This window comes from Balaenoptera acutorostrata, chromosome 9, assembly GCF_949987535.1.
Source record: "Balaenoptera acutorostrata chromosome 9, mBalAcu1.1, whole genome shotgun sequence".
NCBI lineage: Eukaryota > Metazoa > Chordata > Mammalia > Artiodactyla > Balaenopteridae > Balaenoptera > Balaenoptera acutorostrata.
The window spans coordinates 45,240,848-45,266,301 of NC_080072.1; the positions used below are offsets into that span (position 1 = coordinate 45,240,848).

The window sequence follows — 25,454 nt, forward strand, 5'->3', positions numbered from 1 at the left end:
TGGAAAGAGCTCACGATACATTTCCTTGAGCTCAGCAGGAAGTGCTGAGCCAAATGGAGCCCTCTAGAAAGAAGTGAATGGCTTCCGTTCTGGTTTACGTGCCAGCAACACAGCGATGGGGCGGAGAGCCGCTAACCCAAAGCGCCCCCTCTCAGAGCAAGGGATGGTGCAGGCTGCACTTGATTCATGCCCTCAGCTCCAGAGTCTCAGAAAGAGGCATGATTAGCAACAAAGCTGATTTCTACCTGAATGATAAACCCACGAGAGTCCACTATTGCTGAGGCTGGGCCGTCATATCCTTCATTTGCTGTCTTGCATTAATCTTTCACCCCAAGCCACACCATAAAACAGAATACTGCTGACCCAACAGTGTTAAATCCCTAAGTACAAGTCAAACAGCCCACATGTGAGAGAAGCCTCAACCTCGAGGTGATGTCACACCCAGGTTTTATTAGGCCTCGATAAACAAGGAGGTTATTGTGGGCCCTGATAACACCTTGGACAATCAAGCCCAGGGTCAAGGACAAGAGTGGAAAGGGCAGTGGCTGAACCCATGAGAGGAGGCAACATGGCACTGGGGAAATAGCCACTTTGTATCAGGTTTGTGATTCCAAGGCTGGGAATCAGGAGACCTGGCTTGCATCTCGGTTCCACCTCTAGCTTGCTTTACGGGTCTGGTTAAGTCACGTCTCTGGGCTTTGGTTTCTTTACCCATAAAATTGGAGAAATAGATCAGATGATCTGTAGGTTCTTTCCAGCTTTCACGCCCAAAGATCATCAGTCTTAGAGACAGATCCACCCTCCTCAACCCTTGCCCTTTGTGTGTTAGTTGTTTGTCTGAGACATCTCTTAGCTCCCCCTTAGCAGCTTTCCACCAACACCACAACCATTATTGCTCCAGAGTGTCTGGTCACCCCTGACCACAGAGCCTGGCCAGGGAAGAAGATGATAAACTTGGGGCCATGTGTTTAAGAACATATCTAGTATCCTTTGGTCAAACAACTGGACAGAGTCTAGGCACCTCGGGACATGAAGATCTTGGATATCCCAACAACCCCTAATAACCTGGGCTGGTTTCTTTCCACTCACGGGTTAATCCCACTCCCCTCCTATACCAACCTGTACCTCCTAGGTCCCCAATGCACTTTCAAATCATTAGACATTTTTTTCCAGGCTGCTTGGCAGGAGACTAGGGCAGCAACAGGCAGTTTTTATCTGCACTCTGGCATATCTCGGGGTGGGGCAGAGGAGAGGCAACGCTACAAAGTCCAGGAGAAAATGCCTACAGAAGCAAGCAGAGGAGGTGGCGACCTGGAGGAGAAGACGGTGCTGATCACGAGGACAGGCAGAGTGGGCACTGGGAGTCGAGGAGGCTCCTTTAAGATGCCACAACCCTCTGTGCCTCCCTCACTTCCTTAATAAGAAATCTGAGGGCAGGTGAAGTTCTGCAACTGGCCCATGGCCATGCCGATGAGCTGTGAACAACCAACACCAGATCGTGGGTCTTTTGACCTCAGCCCACTCTTTTTTCCACTCTACTCTGCTGAACTCGAGATCTAATTAGGTTGCTCTAATGAGGCCAGCTGGATCCCCTGCAGACTCTAAGCAACATGACCCAAGTGTCACTCAGGCAAAGAGCAGGCCCAGCAGATATTTTGATAACTGCCTCCCTAGCCCCATGCATTCCTTCCCAACCTGACATGGTCCGCTGCTCTTTCTCCAGTCCTTGCCACAAAATCTTAAGGAGTTCAGAGGGGGAGTGAGAAAGGAGACGTGGGCCTTCCTGTCCCTACAGAACCCTAAATACCTAAGATAACCCACAAAGATCTCTCTCCTTTGGTCTAGGGGAGATTGATGGGGATGAGTGGCGGGAGGGAATCGAATTAAGCTGCTGGAAGTCTGACCTGATGAGGCCAAGAGTATTCCCTGTGAGCAATTAGATGGGTCATCTGAAGGTGTATGATGACAAACAACAGGCTCTGTCTCTGCCAGGGACCTTTCAAGACCAATGTTGGTCAGATCATCTCAGCATCAGGAGGAGTTAAAGACTCAAGGAATTAATTATTCAGTGTGCGTGACCCAGTTCCCGGAGGTGAGGTTGGGTGAGAAGAGAACTCACTAGTTCCTTATCGTGGAAAGAAATTCAAATACTTCACAGGGTAGTGTTCCCTTTGCTGCCAAAGAGGATCCATTTATGGGTAAGAGTGACCCCACACCCTGCCCCCAAAAAAAGGAAAAAAATAACCAAAGTTCACTCATTCAACAAATATTTATTGAGTTCCTCTTATGTCCTTGGCCCTTGAGAAATTTGCATATGGGTGAAGCTTAGTAGGGTATAAAGATGAGGGAATTTATAAACAGGAGGCCTGGGCTGTGGCCCAGCTCAGCCCATAGACAGCTACATTAACCCTGGGCAGGTCACAGCCTAAGTCAAATTCCTCATCTGTGAAATGGGAGTAAATGAAGATTTACTTATTATGAAGATGAACTGATCTTGATGAAATGTAGAGTGTAATGTAAGCCAAAGGTGTAAACAATAATGATGTGCTACTGCACACTTTCCCTGCAGAAGTTTATAGCCTGGTCGTGTTTTGGAAAACAACTCAAGGTCAAGGTACCTATTTGGCAAACATCACATTCTCTGTAATTTGGGCAAAGTGTATGTTTCAACCTGCCAGTGGAGACGGAGCCTGCAGTCGGTACCAGGCTCCCAGTCTGTGTGTCCAGGAAGTTGCAAGAAGGGGCAGGGTGAAACTGGAAAGAGCAGGACCAACGTGGGCCTGTATCACGTCTGGACGGAATGAATGTTTCAGGAGAGCCCTAAGATTGAGATGGGGGAAAAGACCAACTGGAAGGGTGGTCAATCAGAAACAAAACAAAATTCATTTGAGCACAATAGAGGTGAGCCGGCCAGAAATGCACACACCTCCCTCCCCATACACATTTCAGACAGTGATAGAACTGTCTATCGTTCAACCCTCCTCTATGCACGCACTCCATTTTCTGTGTTTCTCCAGGAAACGGGAGGGATTCTCAGGCCACAGCAGCCTGGCTGATCAGGACCTCTTTGGCCAGACACTAAGAACCAGAACCACTAAAGCAGCTTTCCCCTAGGTCCTGCCAACCCCTTCTCACGCTGCTGCTCAGGATCTCAACACGGACTCCTCATCCTCCCCAGCCCCCCCCTCCACCGTGGATCCTCAGTGCCCACGAGGCCAGCCTCTGAATCCCCAGCCATGCCTGCCGGCTGCCCTTCCTCTGGGGCCTGTACCCTGCCCCAGCCTCACCGTCCCCTCCTTCCCCCCCTCCACTGGGCTCTGCAGCCCCCAGACACCAGCCACCCCTGGTCTCACACCTCCTGGGAAGCTCCTGAGGCAGGGTCAGTTTTATTCATGTCTACCTTCCCTCTGACTCAGGGCATTCTGTAAGTTCTTCACCCTCCTGTAAATGCAGGCAGATGGTCCCCAAATGCTCTCTGATAGCCATCTGTATACAGAAGGGAGGCGGAGGAGGAGAGAAGGGGCGTGGAAAGAAAGTTAGACTGGAAATCTAGGACCTGCCTTCCAAATCTTCACTGGACAGCAGTGGGTCATGCAACCTTGAGAAAATAACCCTCAGACCAGGCCTCAGTTTCCCTATCAGGTAATGAGGGGTTTGCTCTAAATAACCTCTTGGGTTCTAATTTTAAAATTTGGTTATAGAAACCAGACTAGCCTGGTTCACAGGAGATGTGGGTCTTGGACCTTAACAGCCTATAGTCTCAGAGCTCAGACCTCAGCCTCCATGTCTATAAAATAAATGGGGGGGCTTCCCTGGTGGCGCAGTGGTTGAGAATCTGCCTGCCAATGCAGGGGACACGGGTTCGAGCCCTGGTCTGGGAAGATCCCACATGCCGCGGAGCGACTAAGCCCGTGAGCCACAGTTGCTGAGCCTGCGCGTCTGGAGCCTGTACTCCACAACGGGAGAGGCCGCGATGGTGAGGGGCCCGCGCACCGCGATGAAGAGTGGCCCCCACTTGCCGCAACTAGAGAAAGCCCTTACACAGAAACGAAGACCCAACACAGCCATAAATAAATAAATAAATTAATTAATTAATAAAAAAATAAAAAAATAAAAAAAAAAATAAATGGGGATGACTTGACTACCCCTCCCCAGGTACGAGGCCCCCACGAGACAGAAGATAGGACTTCGTGAGCCATAAAGCCCTGAAGAAACCTCAGGGCCTGAACTCCTTGAGCCAACAAACATTGTTGCTCCCCTGCCATGGGAGGAGCCTGGCGCTGCCCGGCTCAGACAGGAAGGTTGGAAGACGAGTCCTTGCCTTCCAGGCTTCCACAGCTGTGGGGAGACAGACAAATGGACAAAACTCGACTCAGCCAGTGACACACCTGAGATCTGAACAAAGTGCTAGGGGAGAGAGGAGGAGGTCCCAACTTTGCTGGGAGAGTGAGGGAAGCTTCTCAGAGGGAACACATGTCCTGGATGTGGAGATCCGTTCCGGGAGTTGTGCGACTGGAGCTCCCCAGTGGAGCTGGGAGGAAAGGAAAGGGAATTTTCAACTCTTGGACAAATGGTCTGTAAAGTCACTGGAGGGGCCCTTGAAGGCCAGTGTGAGAGTGACAGGCAGACATGTCTTTGAGGAAGGTCTCTGGCAGCATTGAAGAGGACAGAGCAAGGGGACAGAGTAGGGCCAGGAGAGCAGTGGGAAGGCTCTTACATAGTTCATGAAAGTGATGATGCCAAACAAGTCATTATTTTTCACTTACACGGAGTCTTCCAGACCCTACGCCTCCATGCACCTGCTGAATTTACGGAAAGATACGAACAGGTTTGCTCTCCTGACAATGGAACCCAAGCAGAGGAAGATGCTGTGATCATATTTGCAACTCTTGGACAAATGGTCTACCATGCTTGGAAGTCACTCCCTGCAGAAGCTACCCAGCCAGATTCCTGTCTTGGTACAGACCTGGGCCAGCAGGAGACGGAAACAGCATCAGAGCTGGGAGTGGAGTCAGGACAGCTGAGCTGCTGGTCTTACTTAGGGGAACAGGGACAGAGATTCCATCCACTCAAAGGCCACTGAGTCACACAGGTCTTTCATGTCCCCAAACACATCTCAGTCTCAATCCCTGCCACACTCCCTTCTCTGACAGCGTGGGAGGGCTGTGCGGCCTTGGAGGTGGTAGGCAAAGACAGAGGGCTTTCACCAGCCATTGTTTCTTCATAGGGGTCACATTCACTTGGGCTCGAAGGAAGAGTGCAAGCACCCCTATTCTTTCCAAAGCCTGAAGCCAGCCCCGCAGGAGCGACTCAATGGCAGAAAAGAGATCCACCAATGTGACTTACTTACTTGATTCTTAGGCATCACGATGGCTGAAGTCAGCTCCTCCCAGGACAAGCCATGCACAGGTTGCCATATTCCTTTAAAAACAAGAGCCCAACAAGGAATGTCAAGTAGATTATCTTACATTACTGTCTCCTCTCCTCTCCCCACCAAGAGGTTCCACATGCTGTGCACTCTGTCCCGTAGTAACACTTTACCCAACAAGAGGAAATGGACAGAGAATGTCTCTTCGTGCTCCAAGTTTTTCATGTGAAGAAAGGAATTATGAGACGGTTAAACACATTCCTTTGTCTGCCACTGGCTGGGTACCCTAAGGCTTATTACACCTCTACACAAAGGCTTGCAGAGAAAGTAAGATGGATCTGGAAAAGAACGCTTCATTAGTTGCTTCAGTAAAAATAAAAAATGCCAGAATTTCTAAGCTTAGGACATGAGGGAAGCAAAATCAAGCTGGTGTAAAAACTTGGTAACAAGTCACCAATGTAAAATTTGTCATATTTCCAAGGTGGAAAGGTCCAAAATGCTGAATAAACTAGGAAGTCATAAGCGTGGACTATCTGATCATGGCTGAGTTTCCTAAACAAATTATGATTTTGGCTTCCAATGACCACCTTAGTGATTTGGTTATATCCCACTTCTTCTGCAGAAAATGCTTCTACACCTGTTTGGAAAATGGAGCCTGGAGTTACAAAAATTCTAAGGATTTACTTTCACAATCCCAATTTTCTAAAAGGTGGCCTCAAAAGGACAAAACTTAAGACATGTAAGAAAAAAAAAAAAAGAAAAAGACATGTAAGATTTGAGATCGCCAAGAGGCAATCGCCATACTCCGTGGACATACGCTCACTTTGCTCGGCAAGGTGGTAGGGCTACTTGCCCACAGAAACACGTACATATTCTCTCTAGTACACAGAAGGCTGCATTTGGAGCCTAAGAGTTAGGACTCACTGTTCAGAATCCTCAGACTATTAATGGGAGAAAAGCAACTATCTACTGAGCACTGGCCATGCACGGAACGAGCACTGTTAGCGACCAGACATGCTTTGTCTCAGTGGCTCCTCGCAGACAGGAATAGGGGCTTAGAGGGCAGAAGGCACTTGTCAAGGCCCCAGGGAGTGGCAGGACTCAAGCCCGGGCCTGGCTGACCCAGTGCTCACGGTCTCTCCCACCACGCTGAGGTGAGAGGTGTCCCAGCACCGCTGCGATGGGCCCGCACGCCCCACGGCAGCCACCTGGGCGGAAGCTGCAGTCATCCTCATCCCCGTCCCCATCATCGTTATCAAGCCACACCTCTCCAGCCCGTGGCAGCTGACCAACAGGCTGGCCTGCCTCGGCCACATTCTATCAGCCTGAGCTGCAGGCTCTGTGCTGCTGCCTTGAGCCAGAAGTCAGAGAGTCAGGAGGTCTCCACCCATCTGCCCCCCTGCTTTTCAAGGGACGTTTCGGGGTGCAGTGGGTCGGGGAGCTGGACATCCTGGTGCAGAATTCCGCTATCAGTCTAGCCGGGTATGAGAACCAGGGGCCGCCCCTGCTCCCGAGATGTCAGGAACGGAAGCCCCTACCAACCCTGGGATGTTACTGAGACCAACAGCAGGGAACGGGGGCTCTCTGAGGTTCTGCCTGGGCTGTCGCATAGTTGGATGGAGGTGGGCATTTCGGGACCAGTCTACAAGGGCTAACCACCAGTCAGATTCCCACATAGGCCTGGGCACACGTTGCGATCCAGCCACTCCTAGGGCCAACTTGTACCCTCCATCTGACCAACAGCCAAACATGCTTCAAGCTCCCTTTAACTCCACTAAACCAGAAGGTCCTAAGGCCAAGCACCTTCCTTCCCCTCGAGGGGCCTCAGTTTCCTCAACTGCAAAACGAGGAGCTTGAACTAATTGGTGATATCCTCACCAAGGACCCCTTCGAACTGCCCCCATCCACAGGCCCTGACTTTTAGAGACACCTACGAAGCTAGCCTATTGTTAAAAGGAGGGGGAGGGATTAACCCGCAGGCAGGCATCACGACAGGTGGTTAGCATGTGCTATCCCAGATAATCCTCCCAGCAACCCAGTGAGGCAGGTAGTACAGCCACGTCACAGAGGGCAGAACTGAGGCACGGCCCAGCCTCAATCCATACCGACCACAGCAGCCTGGAACTCACGGCGGAGCTGGCCGGAGCCCATGCCCACGCTTGCTCCCTGACATGTTGCCCTTTGTGGTCAATCGGAAAGAGGAAACAATCTTTGCTTTCAGTTTTGCCATCATGCCAATCCCAAGCAAAGACGTATGAGGTCTCCAGGTCCCTGTGGGCCTGACTTAGGTGGTGCAGGAAAGGTTTCCCGTGAGCTTGAGTGACCTCATGGATCCCGAGGGATGTGAGAGGAACTCTGGGGACCTTCCTACTTCCATAGAGTCAGAGACTCACTGAGGAACCCCAAGCACTTGGAACAGGGCCTGGCACCCGCTAGGCGCTCCACCAGTATTTGCTGAATGGTGGAACGAAGAAATCCAGAGCTTAGATGCACTGAGGGCTTGTTCAAGAACCCTTAGGCATGAGTTAGTGTGAGACACACCAAAACCAGCTCAGAACCACAAAGCCAGCCCCTCAGCGGCGTGCGCCAAGCAGAGCTCTCCACGCCCAGCCCTCGGCACAGAGGATGAAGGCTCAGATGCTGAGCCAGGACCGCTCTTCATCCCAATTGCCAGGGGAGCACCTGAGAGAGCAAGAGGAATGTCTGAATACAAAGGCCACCCAGCAAAGTGGTCACCAGCTCAGGCCCGAGAATCAGGCAAACCTGGGTTCCTGTCTCGGCTCTGTCACTTTAAATTAGTCAGGTGGCCCCAGGCAAGTCACATAACCTCTGTGAGCCTGTTTCTTATCTAAAAATGGGGATAATGTTAGTCCACAGGGCTGTTCTGAAGATGAAATGAGATAATGCTGTAAAGGACAGCCCGGTGTTTAGAGTAAGTGCTGGGAGATGGCATCTGCTGTATCGTCTGCATCAGAGTGGGTGGTTAGGTGCACACTGGGAGTAAACTGCTTGGGTTCAATCCCTGCTCTCCTACTAGCTAGCTATGTGACCTTAGGCAAATTGCTTAAACTGTCTGTGCCACAGCTTCCTGGTGTATAAAATAGGATTGATTGTAAAGATTAAATGAGGCCTGTAAGTAAAGAGCTTAGAATAATTTTTACTTCAAAGTAAGCACTCAATAAAAGTTCATCTCCAGAGGACTTCCCTGGTGGCACAGTGGTTAAGAATCCACCTGCCAATGCAGGGGACACGGGTTCGAGCCTGGTCCGGGAAGATCCCACATGCCACGGAGCAACTAAGCCCGTGCACCACAACTACTGAGCCTGCGCTCTAGAGCCCGCGAGCCACAACTACTGAACCCGCGTGCCACAACTACTGAAGCCCGCGTGCCTAGAGCCCATGCTCCGCAACAAGAGAAGCCACAGCAATGAGAAGCCCGCACACTGCAACAAAGAGTAGCCCCTGCTCACCACAACCAGAGAAAGCCCGCGTGCAGCAAGAAAGACCCAATGCAGCCAAAAAATAAATAAAATTCCATTTTTTTAAATTAAAAATATTCACCTTCTGCTTAATTATTAACATTACTAGCATCCTTCTCCCTTTGTTCCAATATCAGATTCCACCCCATCCCTCACTCACCAGCCTAAAAGGCAGGCATGGGACTCAAGATAGGTTCATCAGAGTATCCTTCCTCCTCGGCCACATTCTTAGGTACAAAGGGTGTGCATGTGCTCCAAGCTGGGCCAAGTTCCAATCAGAAAACCCCTGGGGAAGGCCTGATCCTCCTGGGTCAGGTACAGGGCTGTGTGGGGTCAGCTGGGAGCTGCCTGTATCCATGGACTAGGTAGGGGGTGCTGGTCCAGGGATGCTGGAGGTCACCTTTCTGGGTGTTCTCTTTCTGGGGCTGGATTCTGCAGTGCCTCCTTTGAGTCTCTGTACCTCCCCTAGAACCTTCCAAGGTATCCCATCTTTGCTTAAGCTCATTCAAGTTGGGTTCCTATCACTTGAAACCCAAAGAGTCCCCACTAACAGCAGCAGTCAACAATTGGCTGCTTTATCATCACTAAATCCCACCCAGGAAGAAAAGCCCACTGCACACTCTCAGTGAGACCCAGGAAGCCAGGGAAAAGCAAACACGGGCAGCAAGGCGTCTCCACAAACTGAGGTGAGAGGAGCCGCCCATAGCCCTTGAACCAATGACCTTCCTGGGAGAGGAAGATGCTGGAACGAAAAAAAGTACATAGCCCAGTCCTGCGGGCCTGGGCTGGGAACCCAGCCTCAGATATGGGCCCCCCTGGCCATGAGCAATAGGAAAAGGCAAGGAGAGAAAGAAGGAGACAGTTGATTTCCACTGCTTCATGGTGATACAGGAAAACATCTGGGAAGCTCCTTGAAACAACTCTATTTAGAGGGCGGGTGAGGGAAGAGGAATTAGCTTGTCTGAGCCCTTAAATGACCCTTTCACTGGTACGACGTCATCTAACCTTCAGCACAGCCCTAGGAGCTGGATGCTTATCCAACCCACTTTCCAGGTGAGGAGACTGAGGCTCAGAGAGCTCAGCAGCTAACTGGCTGAGGTCACGCTGCTAGTGCCTGCTGCCTGGTGCACCTGTCATGCCACCTCCCCAGCACACTCTGATCCCTGAGCCTGAGGCCTCCTCTACGCCCAGGCACAACTGCTGCCACTCACACCTGTGTTCAGACCCACTCAAGGGAGGTGGGATGTGCTGCAGCCCCTCATCCACAACCAGCCCCCACCCCACCCAGAGACAGCCTCCCAGACACTGACAGGACAGGCAGCATCTTGATGTTTCCTTCTCTGAACATGAGTTATTTCAGTCTCCAAGAGCTCCGGCGTGATGTTAACAAGACGGCATGTATCCGTGGGTTTTACACAGGATATGCCTGTCAGAATCCCATGGAGAGTTTCTTTATTTTGGGGGGGGGGCGGGGGGTGTTTTTGTTTTTTTCTCAGTCACTTTTCTCAAGAGATTCTGACTCAGCAGGTACAACTACAGTGCTGACACACAGCATGGGCTGAACAATATTATCTTTACTTTGTATCATGTTCCTGCCACCTCCTGGGCCAGCACCCAGAGAGAATCTCTTCCTGTTCCTCCAGGCCTTCTAACGGCACCCTCTTAGTTCCCTCCAGGGAAAGAAGCTCCACCTTCAGAGGTGTTTTAAAGAGATTTAGAAAAACTAAAGCAAAAACCCAAACCCTGGCCTGGTAGCAAAAACAAAGAATCAAAACACACTGGCCGGGCTTCCCTGGTGGCGCAGTGGTTAAGAACCCACCTGCCAATGCAGGGGACACGGGTTCGAGACCTGGTCCGGGAAGATCCCACGTGCCGCGGAGCAGCTAGGCCCGCGAGCCACAGCTACTGAAGTCCGCGCACCGAGAGCCAGTGCTCTGCAACAAGAGAAGCCACTGCAATGAGAAGCCAGCGCACAGCAACGAAGAGTAGCCCCCGCTCGCTGCAACTAGAGAAAGCCCGCGCGTAGCAACAATGACCCAACGCAGCCAAAAATAAAATAAAATAAATAAATTTTAAAAAACCGCACTGGCCGCCTCCCCCTCCTCCTCGCCTCCAGCTGTGGGTTGAGCACGCCAACCAGCACACACAGCTGTCTTCTTCCACAGGCCCCGGGAGCTCAATGCCAAGGTCTGCACAGACATAAACCAGTGGGGGTGAGGACTGTGCAGACACAGACATCGGCTGGTACCAGAGGAGACTCAGCTGGAGAAGGAAGCGGCAGCTTCCAATGTTTTCTGGAGAAAAACTGGAAACCATGATCTGAGATGATGTGAAAGGCATCCTGACTACAGTAACGTTAAGAAGAGCAGCCTCGTCAGGGCCCCGGCTGCACCCGTGGGTGTGGGACAGTTCAGTAAGCCATTCCAGAGGAGCCTCACCCGCTGACCCTCACAGGACACACACTTTACAATGCCACACGCTCCCCAGAGCCTCGCTGCCAGCTAAGGGTTTTTGTTTGCTTTCTGGCAGCTGGGTTCAGGCAGCGACTGGGGCAGTCGTGGGGGATTACCCAGGCAAGTATTTCCCTTACTTTTCTTATTCTTTTCATAGCTTTATTCTCTGCGATTTAAAAATAAATACATTAAAAGGAAATGGCTGGTTTGCCCTCAGGGCACGATTTGGTTTCCCTCCTCCCTGGCTGGGCGCAATGACGCATCATGCTGCTGGGCAGTGCCTGGCGCTGGAATGGTGTGCAGTATGCTGGCAGGGACCCGTGGGCAAGCTGATCAGCTAGATGTCTGAAAGGGGATGGAACGCTCAAGGGGGTCCCATTTCCTGCTCCTCCTGGTTCCCATCAAATCAGCCAGGAAAAACCATTCAATAAACATGTGCTGAGTTTCGTGGCTAAAACTGTGAAGAATACCAAAAAGCATAGGGACTAGGGGTCTGAACTTGGGAAGCAGAGGCAGCAGAAGGAGAAGCAGTGCCTCAGGGCCAGCCAGCACTTGGGCTTGAATGCCAGCCTCACTGTTTGTGCGTACTAAGACCTTGGGGGGATGATGTCTACCTTATAAAACTAGAGTGTGGGGCTTCCCTGGTGGCGCAGTGGTTGAGAATCTGCCTGCTAATGCAGGGGACACGGGTTCGAGCCCTGGTCTGGGAAGATCCCACATGCCACGGAGCAGCTGGGCCCGTGAGCCACAATTGCTGAGCCTGCGCGTCTGGAGCCTGTGCCCCGCGACGGGAGGGGCCGCGATAGAGAAAGGCCCGCGCACCGCGATGAAGAGCGGTCCCCGCACCGCGATGAAGAGTGGCCCCCGCTTGCCGCAACTGGAGAAAGCCCTCGCACGAACCGAAGACCCAACACAGCCAAAAATAAATAAATAAATAAATAAAATCAAGTAAAAACTTTAAAAAAAAAAAAAAAAACTAGAGTGTGGATTAAATAAGATAATACGTGTCAAAGAGTAACAAAGGCTGCCACATGTTAGCCATTTACTATAAGCCAGGAACTGTGTGCTAAGTGCTTTGTGTGGATTATTTCACCAGATCCTTACAACTTCCCTGTGAAACAGGCACCATATCCTCCAGTTCAGATGAGGAAACTGAGACTCAGAGAAATCAAAGCACCTACCCAAAGTCACACAGCTCATAAGAACCAGCACTAGAACACACACCCGGGCCCATCAGACTTCAAAGTCCTAGTCTCTGCTCTGCTGCCTGCTGTCTGACAGGTGCTCAAAACACATTATGTAACATGTAAATGCTGAACTGGGGGCTGCTGGCTCTCCACCCAGGAGGCATATGGAGAAAAGAGGGGGAGTTTTGGCTGAGAGGGTTTAGGAAACCTTTGTGAAGTAGGCAGGGCTGAATCTCAGCCTTGGAGGGTGAGGATGGAGACAGGCCAAGGAGGAATGGAAAGCACTAGAGACTGGGAGAAACAAAGCAAAGAGCTGAAGGCAGGGATGACCCAGGCAGGCAGGCAGAGAGAGGCAGCAGAGATTGGCCAGGCTGGAGGAAGAGAGAAAGGGTTATGGGCACCTGAGCTGTTACCTTGGTGGCCGTTCTACCCGGGCTCTTTCTCACCCACACTCCAGAGAGGCTCCTCTGACTGCTCCTTTGGTCACACGATAATCACAGAGGGAATCAAAAACCATGATTATAAAGGCCCAATAACCCCTCCCTCCCCACGGCAGGCTTAGAACCCAACTGCAGGAGCAGACATTTTTGCCAACTCCCAGCCTGTGCTGCTGCGCCGACCTGCCAGACCCAGATTCTAGCCCAGGCTCCAGGACGCTGGGAATCTGAACACTGCCATACGCACTGAAGTATCACCACTGCCCCCCTGGCATTCAAGGTTCCCAGGAGGGAGAAGAGCGCACAGGTCAAAAGGAGGCTGTGGTGCATAAGCTCCTCACGGCAGAGTCCCTGTCTCACTGGACTTCATATTCCTGGGACGTTGCAGGTACTTTTTCAATAACCTGAACCAAGTGGAAAATTCTTCCGCTTAAGGAACAACCCTAGAGTTTGATAAGTCTGGATTACAGTCCATCCTGGAGCCCTGGGTCTAGTCCCACCTTAGCTGGAAGGACCATTTGCCTGTTTGTCTCCTGAAGAGGAAGTGCCCCCACCCCAGCAGTCTCTGCTTTGGCCCCCAGCAGCCCCCTGCACCCTGGATGTGGTTCTGAGCCCTGAACCTAGTGCCTGGTCTTCCCCCTGGGTGAAGCCGGGGATGCCGGCCTCCTCCACCTCTGAGTGCAGGTTCCCCCCTCACCCACCAGACCCCACACCCCCGCCCCCGGCACGTCTGCTCCAAAATGCCAAAAGCTACAACGCCCTCCCACTGCCTCAGCTCCCCATCAAGCCCAACCTAGGCCTTGGACCCACGGAGAAGGGAGAATGGGGTTGAGATGATTTAAGCAACTCTGATCATTGGCTCAGCTCAAGCCCACCATCATGTGCTTTTTTGGAAGTAACAGGACCTGGAGGAGGGAGAGGATAAAAGTAGAACTGCAGAAAAGTCTGGTGGTCACATGGTCTCCTCCCCACCCTCTTCAGGAGAAGAGCAAAGGGGAAATGATGAAGGGCTTTGCAGGGATGGTCAACCTGAGCCTCCAGACGGAGGCTGCCTGGCACGGGCATGGGCGCCTGGGTCATTACCTTCCACCCACGAGTCATGGGCATATTACTTAACTCTGCCAAGCCTCAATCTCCTTACCTATTAAATGGAGATAATAACCAATTACCGCACAGGATGACTGTGAAGACTGAGTGAAATGTGAATGTGAACGTGCTTGGCAAACTGTAAAGCGCCCTTAGAAACGGCAGACATTTCCCACAGTCTTGGGAGGTGGGGGGCTTCAGGTCAGAATATTCGGCTGCAAGGGAAATGGGAAACTGGGAACCCATCCTAGTCGGCAAACCTTCTAGGACAAGGCACAAGTCTCCAGGGATTGCAAAAACATTGATCGAGACCTATTGCCCAGTCTCAAGCACTCACTGTCTGGTGAGGGGAAAGCTACACCCACATTTGCACCATAAGGCAAAATAAAAATGTGTTACTGGAAGGAGAGTGTGGAGAGGATAGGACATTTTATTCTGGCCTCAGAGGTCAGGGAGGCTTTTGTAATAATATTATAACATAATAATTATTAGCATAATGTTAAGTCTTTGTGAGTGCTTGCTATGTATGGCAGTTCTAAGTATTTGCATGGCCCATCTCATTTAATTCTCATAAAAAGCCTGTGAATGGGTTCACAGATGACCAAACTGAGGCACAGAGAAATTCACTCCTCTCTTGGCCTCACAGAGCTGGTAAATGGTGGAACTGGAATTTGAATCCATCAGGCTCTAGGGCGTGGTCAGCCAAGACAGATCTCAGACTCTTTAGGCAGCTGAAAGGCTCTGATAAGGCCTGCAGGGATGAGTCACTGAGGGAGGGCGCTGACTCACTCATGGCCTCTCCTGCTCCTGGGCAGCTCTGACTGCTGGGCCAGGGTTTCCACTCTGACACTGCCCCTGGTCTGTCCTGGAAGTTAGCCACACCTCTGCACTCCCCAAGGCTCCATGTGGGCACCAAATACCAAGGGAGGCGGATGTAAGAACCTATATGTCAATGTACATTTATATAACAGATCACTTATGAAGCAATTTCTTCTTATTATAAAAGGTAGTCAATATCAGAGGGAAAAAAATTCGCAAATTCCGGCTCCGCCACTTACTCTGCTGTGTGACCTCAGGCAAATCTTAGCCTCTCTGAGCCTCAGCTTCTTCATCAGTAAGATGTGGTTAATAGTGTTTATCTCAGGCAGTCGTTACAAAGGTGAAATGAGATAATATTTCTAGTGCAGCACCTGGCACACCATAAACTTAACACGTTATGGTTGAATCACATGACTTTACAAAGGGTTTCCACTGGAAAATTATTTTCTTCACAATAATATTTGGTGGTAATAGTAGTGCTTTTAATTAGTATTCATCTGCCGCTAAGCTAAATCCATTACATGCTTTACCTCATTTAATCCTTAAAAGCATCATTTTCTTCATTTGATGTAGCTTTAAGACAACAGAAAGAATATGTCCAACACATTAATTTTACTCATACATACACATATAGGGAGAGAGAAACAAGACTGTCAAACAAGCTGATATACTATAATATACAAACTTACTATATGCCCGGTACTGTTCTAAGCATTCTACATTCAATAACCTATTTCACCCTCTTTAAAATGTGCCTATAAGGTAAGTACCATTTTGCCCTCATTTTACAGATATGGAGCTTGAGGCACAGAGAGGTTAAATAACTTGCCCAAGGTCACTCAGCCAGGATTCAAACCCAGAATAATGAAAGAATACTAAAATAATGAAAGAAAAGTCACAGCAAGAATGTTTAAGCCCCACATTCTAAGAACTTCGGGGATTGCTTGTCACCCCCCCTCCCCACCTAAGCTCTGCCATCACCCTCTTCTGCCAGTTCCACTCTCACCCTCACCCCTGTCCCACTGCTCTCGCTCCCTAGCTCTGCCCCACTGCTCCCAGGTAGGAAATGTCAAACTAAGGGGCTTTGTTAGGCCCTGGTCCTCTCCTCCTGGTATCTCAGCTTCTCTGCCTCAGCCCCCTATATCCCATCCTCTACAAAGCCACTAGGGACATCTTCCCATATGTGGCACTCCTCTGCTCAAGAACACTCTAAGGGTCCCTGCTGCCTAGAGCTGAAGACCCCAATGGGTTGAAGAGGATCAATGAAGGACTCAAGATCCCCACAGGATCTGTCTGGCCTGGCATCTTTCCCTTGGGCCCCAGCCTTCTCACTTGCTGGTTTATAAGTCCCAGCACAGGGCGAGTCAGTGAGGCCTTTCCTGACCACCCTATTTAAACTTACAGCCCTCCCCGCCACCGCTTCCTTCCACCTGCACCCGGCACACTCTAGCTTCCTCCCTGCTCTAGTGTTCTGCAGCCACCTCTCATCACCTGGCCTCACACATTAACTTAAGTCTTTATTGTCTCTCTCTCCCTCCTAGAATAGAAGTTCCACATGGCAAGGGATTTTACCCTATTTTTTTCCTGCTGTAACTGCAGCACCTAGAACAGTTTCTGGCACAGAGTAAGAACTCATAAGTACCTGCTGAATGAATGAATGAATGAATACACATTTAAAATGCCTAAGAAGCAAGTGTCCAAACAGAACAATGGTGGGGGTATGGCTAGCATGCTTCTGGGCCTCCTCTCTGCTCCTGAGAACATTTCTGGAGGACAGGCCTAGATTAAAATGTCTAGAGGTCAAAGCCTTCCTAGGATTTACCAGAGTTCCCTATAAGACCCTGGGTCCTCATCCTCCCATCCCTGTTCTGAATGTTCACACACACATACACACACACATGCACATGCACACACACACACACACACACACACACACACACACACACACACAAAATCTATCACATTGAAGGCAGTCTGCATCTGTCCTAAACTCCTCTGCCCAGCCTCATCTCCCTCTGAGACCCACCTTCAAACCAGGCCATTTCCCACTCCTCCTGGCCTGAACACCACTAGAGGTGCTCTCATCTTCCTCCCACTTATCCATCTGCACTTCACCTACTCTTCAAGATACAGATCAAATGTAGCCACCTCCGCCTCCACCTCCTCCAGGAAGCCTTCCAGGCCCTCTCCAGCCTCTAGAAAACACTCCCCACGCCCTCTTCTGTTTCCACCAGTCACATGGAAATTAGTCATGAACTACTTTGTGACTTGCCTTCTATGAATGAGCTGAACTGTTACCAAAATCTCCTGTTACTTAATTTTTTTTTTAACACGTGTATCTTGTTTTTTCAAGAATACTGTGAACGTTTTGGGAGGAGAGGCTGGGCCTTAACCATATTGTCATCCCCATGGCACAGGGCCTGGGGCACACAGTAGGTGCTAAATGTATGCTTCTTAATTAACTGCCCAACATAAGCAAGTCACCTTCCCAATCAGGTCACTTCCTCAATTATAGGTACCTGGACTGGTTTCTCCCAGTGCCCTGAATTTTTTTTTCAGGGCCTGCTCTGACCTTGGTTGTCTGCAAACCCAGTCATGGGCTTGTGTTTTCAGAGGGTGTCAGACCCGTTCTAATCATGCCCCCCTGTGCTGAGCAGATGAGGATGACTAGGAAAGAAACGATATGCAAAGTCCCACAGGTCTGGAAAAGGAAAGGACATAGTTGTTCCAGGCAAACCCAGACATTCAGAGTGTTTCCATTTACTCAAATATGGGAGTTCAACAGAGGAGAAAACACAAAAACAAAAAAAATGGTGAAAAAAACAAAAATAAAAAATTAATTTAAAAAAAAAACCCACGGTGTTAAGTTTTAGGTGATTTACCACAGAAAACCAACACTTGAGGCCCAGGTATGCCTGCTGAGCACCAGCTCTAAGTAAACTGAGATTAGAACAAAAGGCAGCAAAATCTCAAGTTACTTCTGAGCTTGGAGAGATGAGAGTCAGGGAGGAGGGAGGTGGCCCTGTGTGCTGCAGACCCTCTATGCGCTGGGCCCATGCCAGCTCCAGGGGAGGGTCTCCCGGCATCCTCACTGTGAGGTAAGTGGTCTGTGACCAGCCTGTTCACACCTGAGGAACTGGGCCCACATGGCAGCACGAGGCAGAGTGCCGACTTGACCAGGTGAGTCATCCTCTTTCCACAACTCGCCAGTCAGGACTCCCAGATTATCTATGCTTTTGAAAATTTTGAATAGCAAACATATCACTGGGTTAAGGAATCAAAAAGCACAGATGTATCCAGGAAATGTGCCCCTCCTACTCCTGTCCCATCTACCCATTCTGTCCCCGCTCCGAAACAGGTAACCACGGTTATTAGTCGCTCGTGTGTGTCGTGAAGGTGTTGATGTACATACATGCTAATAGAAATCTGTCTTCTTTCCATTACGGACAGCAGACTATACACGTTTCTCTGTGCCCAGCTTTTCTCTTTTAAAGGAATGGACTTGGACTAGGGCAGGGAGACAGAATATCTCTATAGAAAAATAGAGAGGTGGGTCTGTGCGAAAGGCCCATGAAACAAAGAGACAGAGATATTCTGGAGAACATGCGTGTGAGGAGAGAAGGCTGAGGGAGTACTCTGGAGGACATGAGTGTGAGGAGACTGAGGTGTAATGGTCCAGTCACCGTGGGTACCACTGGTCTGTGGCTGACCCGGATCCCAGGTCAGCCAGAGGAGAGCCCTGAAGGTCGGGGGGGCAGGCAGGGGATCAACCACCCTGATGGCACTAAAGCCCCACCGGCTAAAAGCTCTGACCAGCCTCACCAAGCACTTCATCTTCCAGAAGAGAGAGGAAGCGTCTGTAAGAAGGGGACTAAGCTAATTCCCACAGCAATGACCGAATGGGTAGTGACTAGGGCCACACAGGAAGGAACTGCGGAGGAAAAGCAATCATTTCCTCTGGAACTTGGGAGGGACCAAGAAGGGGAAGTTGGTGCCTGAGACTCTAAGGAAACAGACTTCAAATTGCTAAAAGAATAGAAGGGCTCTAGGACCCAAGAATGAGGAAGTAAATGATTCAGACACTCTGAAATGCAGTTCTAGCTGTGCAGTTGAGGATGGAGGTGGGGCGGCAGGGGGACAGAGGGAGAGGCAGGAGGAAGAGGAGGAGGAGGAGGAAAGATGGGGCCTTTTAGGAAGCAGGCAGCTCACCATTATGGTTCAGAGCTGGACTTAGGGGCAAACTGACTCGATGCTAATTCCGCCCCTCCCCTTCCTAGCTGTGAAATCTGGAGCAAGTCAGTTAACCCCTCTGCACTTTAATTTCCTCATTGGTAAGTGGGGATAATGAGAGTATCTACCTCATGGGGCTGGAACAAGAATGAAGTGAGTTAGTGTTTACAGAGCCCTCACATGGTGCCGGGCTCACCACAGCTGCCACGTGAGTGTTAGAGAATAGAGCCACGTGGTTGTACAGGAAGCCTTGACAAGGCCAGTTGTTGAAAAGCGCAGGTCCCATCACTGGGAGAAGGATGCGTAACCAAAGAAGCCCCTGAGACAGTGAGGCAGGGCCTCCCTCAGAGCACCAGCTGGAGGAGGCCAGCCCAGGATGAACTGCGGCTGCACGACATGCCTAGATGGCAGGAAGGGGTGGGGGTCGTCTTGAGCCAAGAGGTCCAGAGGCGTAAAGGGACCCTGGGAAACTGGACCTCGGCTCCCACTCTAGACACACGATGGCCTCCGTCAAAGAGAGCTATCCTTAGACTGACACATAAAGATCCAACACTGAGATGAGAAAGGGGGCTGGGAAGGGGGGTCGGGGGAAGCTTGGATTTTTAGAAAAGGATATTTAGATAGTTTCAATGACATCAAGCCCCCTGGCCGGCCCAGAACACTGGGAACTCTGGCAGATGAGACCGCTGAACTGCATCTGTGTGGGGCAGTCCCAGAGCCCTGTGGGAACAGAGAACACATGATGTCAAGGAGCGTTCATGCCTTTCTGTGATAGGATGCTTAATGGTTGATGGAGAATTTCAATAGACGTGGCATAACTAGACTCAAGAAGGCATCTGGTCAGAGGTCAGGAGAGCAAAAAGGCAGAGACTTAAGCAGGAGCAGCTTGGACTACCTTCCCCAAGCAAGCCCATGAAAGATGATGTTACGAGGGGAGGACTCTGGCAGAGGGCTCTCTCTTGATAAGCATTTTATCCGTGACTTGGGTGATGCTAGGGAAGGCACACTAATTAAACAGGATCCTGAAAGAGCGCAAGGTAACAGGGTTGCACAGAATTTAACCCATTGAAATTTAACAGAAACGCTTGTTCTGAATCAGATGGAAAGAAAATAGGAGGCTCTGCACTTAAATTCTAAAGCCACACACACTGAGGACAGGGGAGAAGCAGCTTAGCAACACCCCCTGTTAGAAAGATCTGGTCAGGGGAATTCCCTGGCGGTCCAGTGGTTAGGACTCTGCGCTTCCATTGCAGGGGGTATGGGTTCAATTATGGATTGTGTAACTAAGATCCCGCAAGCTGCATGGCGCGGCCAAAAAAAAAAAAAAAAGATCTGGTCAGGAGTAATGTCAGTGAGTCAATAATGTGAAGTAGCTGCCAGAAAAGCTGATGCAATCTTGGGCTGCATTAAAAGGAGTAGAATGGCCTGAACTAGGGAGGTGATAGCTGCCTTCCTCTGCTGTGGTCACACCAAACCATGAACATGGTAGATGGGTCTGGGCACTAGCCTCGATATATTAGAAGGATATGGACAAAATGGACTTTGTTCAAAGGAGAACCATGGGAAAACACCTGAACCCACATCATGGGTTGTAAATCTGGAAGAAGACTCAAGAGAGGACAAGGGCTTCCCTGGTGGCGCAGTGGTTGAGAATCTGCCTGCCAATGCAGGGGACACGGGTTCGAGCCCTGGTCTGGGAGGATCCCACATGCCGCGGAGCAGCTAGGCCCGTGAGCCACAACTACTGAGCCTGCGCGTCTGGAGCCTGTGCTCCGTAACAAGAGAGGCCGCGACAGTGAGAGGCCCGTGCACCGCGATGAAGAGTGGCCCCCACTCGCCGCAACTAGGGAAAGCCCTCGCACAGAAACGAAGACCCAATACAGCCATAAATAAATAAATAAATAAATAAATTAGAAAAAGAAAAAAAAAAAAGAGAGGACAAGAGGGCTGTCTTTAAGTATCATATTGCACTAGTTAGGAGATGTGCATTTTTTTTCAGTTATAAAATGTCTGAAAGCAGAATTACCTTATAATCCCCTAACATGTAACAATCTCTCTAGGCCAGAATGCAGCTGGGGCATAGTTGTCATCGCCCCATTGTCACTGTCATACGGAAATTTGACTATTATTCCTGGTGACACATCTGGACAACTGCAACCCTCAACATTTCAAGAGCCAGAACATTTAAGGACCCTTTGAGGAAGAAATGTGAGTCCTGGATAAAAGAATTCCAAAGACAACAGAGATTAAGAAATACATCACCACTTTACCGGAATATAATATGTCAAAAAGAAAAAGAACCCAAACATATTGATAACTCTGAGTCAAAAAGTGATTTGAAAGATTTGGATTCTGAAAGTGACTAAGTTTTAGAAATGCTGTTAATAATTTATTTTCCTTTTGATGTACATGCAGGAACGATATGGAAGAAAAACTTATGTCTGAAGTCTAAGAATTCTTTCAGTAAATAGAAACATTTTAAGTGATAACACAGTATTGCTCCACAGTGTAACTGGAAGCAGTTTTTCTTTCTTGAAGGTTCATAAAATAATGGTATATCTTACAATCTATGGTATCAGAGATTTGATTTAAAAAAAAAACAGTATCTGAAGAGCTGTCACAGGGAGGAGAGACTAGACTTTCCTTCTCTATGGCTTCAAGGAGGAAGAACTAGGACCAAATGCCAGAAGCTATAGGGAGCCAGCAGGGAAGTGACAGGAGGAGCCGTCCAGAGATGGAATGGGTCACCTCGGATGTGAAGCCCAGGCTGGAACACAGTGGGGAAATCAAGCACCAATGTGGCAGCCCTGTGATCCCAAGGTCTGATTGAGAAAACCTCACCACAAACAGAAAGGTGGCCCATCTTTCTTCGTTACCCACCTATGTGCTTAGACTGAGTTATTCTCTCAAAAAGTCACCACTTAAGGATAAAAGCCATTTAGGGAACAGTACTGAATGGGAGACCTGAGGCAAAGAGGAATGCCGCCCACACGTGTGCTCTCAGACTCCTGTGGGCCAGCTGGGGTCCACCTACATGCCTGCTATGTGCCAGGCATGTGACAGGTGTGCTACACACCCTGTCCCAGTTAATCCTCACAGCCCCCTGTGAGGCAAGCGCTATCACCCCCATCTTACAGAAGAGAAACCTGATGCTCAGAGAAATTCAGTGGCTTGCCCAAGGTGTTACTGCCACTCAAAGCCATGGTCGGTCTGTGACAACCTGCTTCAAATAGAGGGTGGTCCAGAAGTCTTGATTGGCAAAATGAATGAATTGAGCGCTCAACTGAGCAATCAATGAATGGACCAACGTGGTCTCACATTGGTAGCGCAGATGCTAGGAGAAGAAAGAAAGAGGAAAGCCGTTTTAGTGTCCCACCCCCTATCAATAGCTCCCACGGGCACGAAGCTCATGCCATTTGCTCCCTGCAGAAGCAATTTATTCCACCACATAAAGCAAGGGTGTTTCTGAGACGTCTATGGCAGAGAACAGGTGCCAGCTGCCCTGCTCAAATGTCAAAGCACACCAGGTTGCCGTGCCTCCCACCTGCCAGGTTAACACTGGAGTAGGCAGAAGCTGAGCTCAGCATTTGTCCCCTCCCAGGGCCAGGATGTCCAGAGGGCTGGGGAAAGGCTGGGGAGTCAGCCAACTGCCCCCACAAAGTGTTCCAGCCGCCTGGAGACATCCACTCCAGCCCCAGGCCACACAGGCTTCCTGCTTCACTGGGGAGGTCAAAGTGGGCACCAGATACCAAGGACAGCACCCACCTGAAGGGGATATTCAGGTGCTTATGAGATCACAGAAGGGGGAGAATCGGTCATTTCCGATGATGGCCCACAACGCCCTGTGAGTGGGTGACGCCTGCAGAAACTATTCTAATGAAGGAGGAGGGACTCACCTAGGTCCCTGCCCCAGCCCAGCTTTGCTGCCTCAGCCAAGTGTAGGCAGGTAACGCCTGCTCCTGATCTACGGGTACCCACCCCCAGGGGCTCAGCACCCACGACCCCCAAATCCATCCCCCCTCAGGCTGACCTCAAGGGAGGGGAATGACCTCCTGTAGTGAGGTGGTGAAAAGCAGGGGCAGTTACTGTTTTTCTGCAGAAGACAGGGCTGCAAAAGCGCAGGACAGGCGCACTTGGTGGCACAGAAAGTGACAGATGTCCCATATTCTAAGACCCTACCTGAGGGGTTCCAAATGGGCTGCCCTCCTGATCAACTGAAAGATAGGGGCTGCCCAAGCTGACCCCCTTCACAGGGAAGGTGGTGGGGCAAAAGTGCAGACAAGGCCTTATTTGGGCCCAGCCTTAAGTGCCCCCAACCTCCCTGTTCCCCACCCCCCGGGCACTCCTTGGTCCAGACCAACGGCTACAGTCTGGTCAGTTTACCCGTCCAACGCATGGAGGGCAGTGCAGGCCTAACAGATCCCCCACCCACGACTCCCACACAAGCTTATCCTGCAGTCTGATCTGCCTGAAGGAACGCTCTGACCATCCCTCTCCAACGGCTGTCACTACCTGCAGGATTAGGGGCCATACCCACCCCTTCCCCAGCACTCAGGGCTAGCCTGATTCCAGCCTCGGCTTCCACAGTTCCCCCAGGCAGCCCCCAGGTTTCCACCACGTGACACCCTGAACATACCCTCATGTTTCTACATCTCTTTGTGCTCTACCTCTCCCCATCTCTGCCTATGGAAATCCTATCTTCCAAGGCCCATCTCAGGGACCAAGTGCCACCTCCTCCAGGAAGTCTCCTCTGACTGCCCCACACTGTGTGACTGTCTAAAGCACATTCCAAACTCTTATCTTGATGTGTGGGCATGAATGAACTTATCTAAGGTACCTCTCTCCATGAGTTAGATGAAGGCTTTGCTCCTGTCATTCAGCACAGCACCCCCGGCACGGCAGCTGTGCACCGTGAGCTAAGAAGCCTAGGTCACAATGCTCCATGCCGGCCCTGACAGCACCCTATTTACAGTCCTTTCTGATTCCCTCCTCCACCTACTTCCAGCTGACTCCTCCCCCATTCTATCAAGGTTTAGCTCTCAGAGGACAGCTAACTGGAGATAAACTAAGCAACATGGTATCCTTCCCAATTAAATTCTATATTTTTAACAAAGGCCCTCTGGAGACAAGGGCTGAAGACAATGGTGGGAATTATAGGCCCCAGAGCTCTGGGGGAGGTGTTTTGATAAGGAAAGATCTTGCACCAAACCACTGTGCAAGCCAGTGTTACCAGGGTATATATCCTAAATTCAAAGCATGGGAGAGCTGCTAGAAAGCGGGGTGTCGCTTGGTGATACAAAAGGAAAGGCCACCGGCAAGTAAGGCTGCCCGAGGCTGGTCACGGGCTCACAGCCTGCCAGAAATGGAGGATGGAGAACAGACTTGACTCTGACCTGGTTAGGTGCCCTTGAGCCAGGAACCACACCTCCTGGCCTCCGCTCAGTATCAAGAAGCCTCTGAGCCTCAGTTTCCCCACAGGTAAAAAACAAGGAGGCAGGAGTGAGAATTAGATGATCCCAAGAGGGCCCTTCCAATCTGACATCCCAAGGCTCTGTGACTCACGGCCTCCGCCTCTTCCTCCCTCCTGGGAGGTATCATTTGAAACTACCCTACTTCCACTCCCTCCTTACCTTGAGCCCCACCTGAGTCCAAAGGGAAAGCTAAGCCTAAAGATCTCCCAGCCAATCAGCAGGCAGCATGCAGGGGGCAGGCCTCTCCCAGCACAGGGGAAAGGAAGGGGCAGATGTTGGTTTCTGTGGACACAGAAATGCTACTCTCACTTTCCCAATTTGTCCCAGCCCGGAAAAAGACAGTTGGCTGATTGCCTTTGCTTCCCTGACCTACCTTTTTAAGAGATTACAACTGCCTGCCAAATTTAAGTGCTGCCCTAAAATCAGGACATATAAGGTCTCTCAGCATGGATCTGAAGGGTTTCAAAATGGGTAGAGAGTAAGTGTGATGAAGAATGAAACTTGGAGGCAATCTAGGCCGGGGTGTGCAGCCCTGTCAATTAAAGATCTTTAAAAATAGCCTCTCTTCTCTCGTGCTGAAGATAAAGATGAAGTTTCAGCAATAAACAGACATCTGCTGGAGCTTCTGAAGAGATTACAGCATAAACACCCCAGAGAGCAGTCATAAACAGCCCAGAGCTCTCTCCAGGTACCCACAGCATCCTGTTCACCAATGGCAGGGGAGGGCTTAGGGGATGGAGGGACAGAGAAGGAGGTGGTGTTCAGAGGCTGGGGAGGATGCAGCAGGAAGAGGTGGTGCAGGAGAGCCCAACTTGGCAGAAAATGGAGAACTGGCTGCCTTCTGCAGGGAAATAAAAGCTCAGGGACCTACCAAGAAAATTTCCAGAGGCTTCCATGCCAGTGTCATTCATTCTGAAAATGGGT

General features: G+C 50.4%; 1 protein-coding gene across 12 annotated transcripts in view; it reads right to left on the reverse strand.

Annotated features, from left to right (window-relative positions):
- MICAL2 (microtubule associated monooxygenase, calponin and LIM domain containing 2) overlaps nt 1-25,454 on the reverse strand; it is a 237,624-nt gene that overhangs the window by 207,829 nt on the left and 4,341 nt on the right. For all 12 annotated transcript variants that reach the window (XR_009009189.1, XM_057552292.1, XM_057552287.1 and 9 more), the window contains exon 2: nt 5,351-5,421. The gene's annotated coding sequence lies outside the window, so the exon portion shown is untranslated. The remainder of the gene's footprint in view (nt 1-5,350; nt 5,422-25,454) is intronic.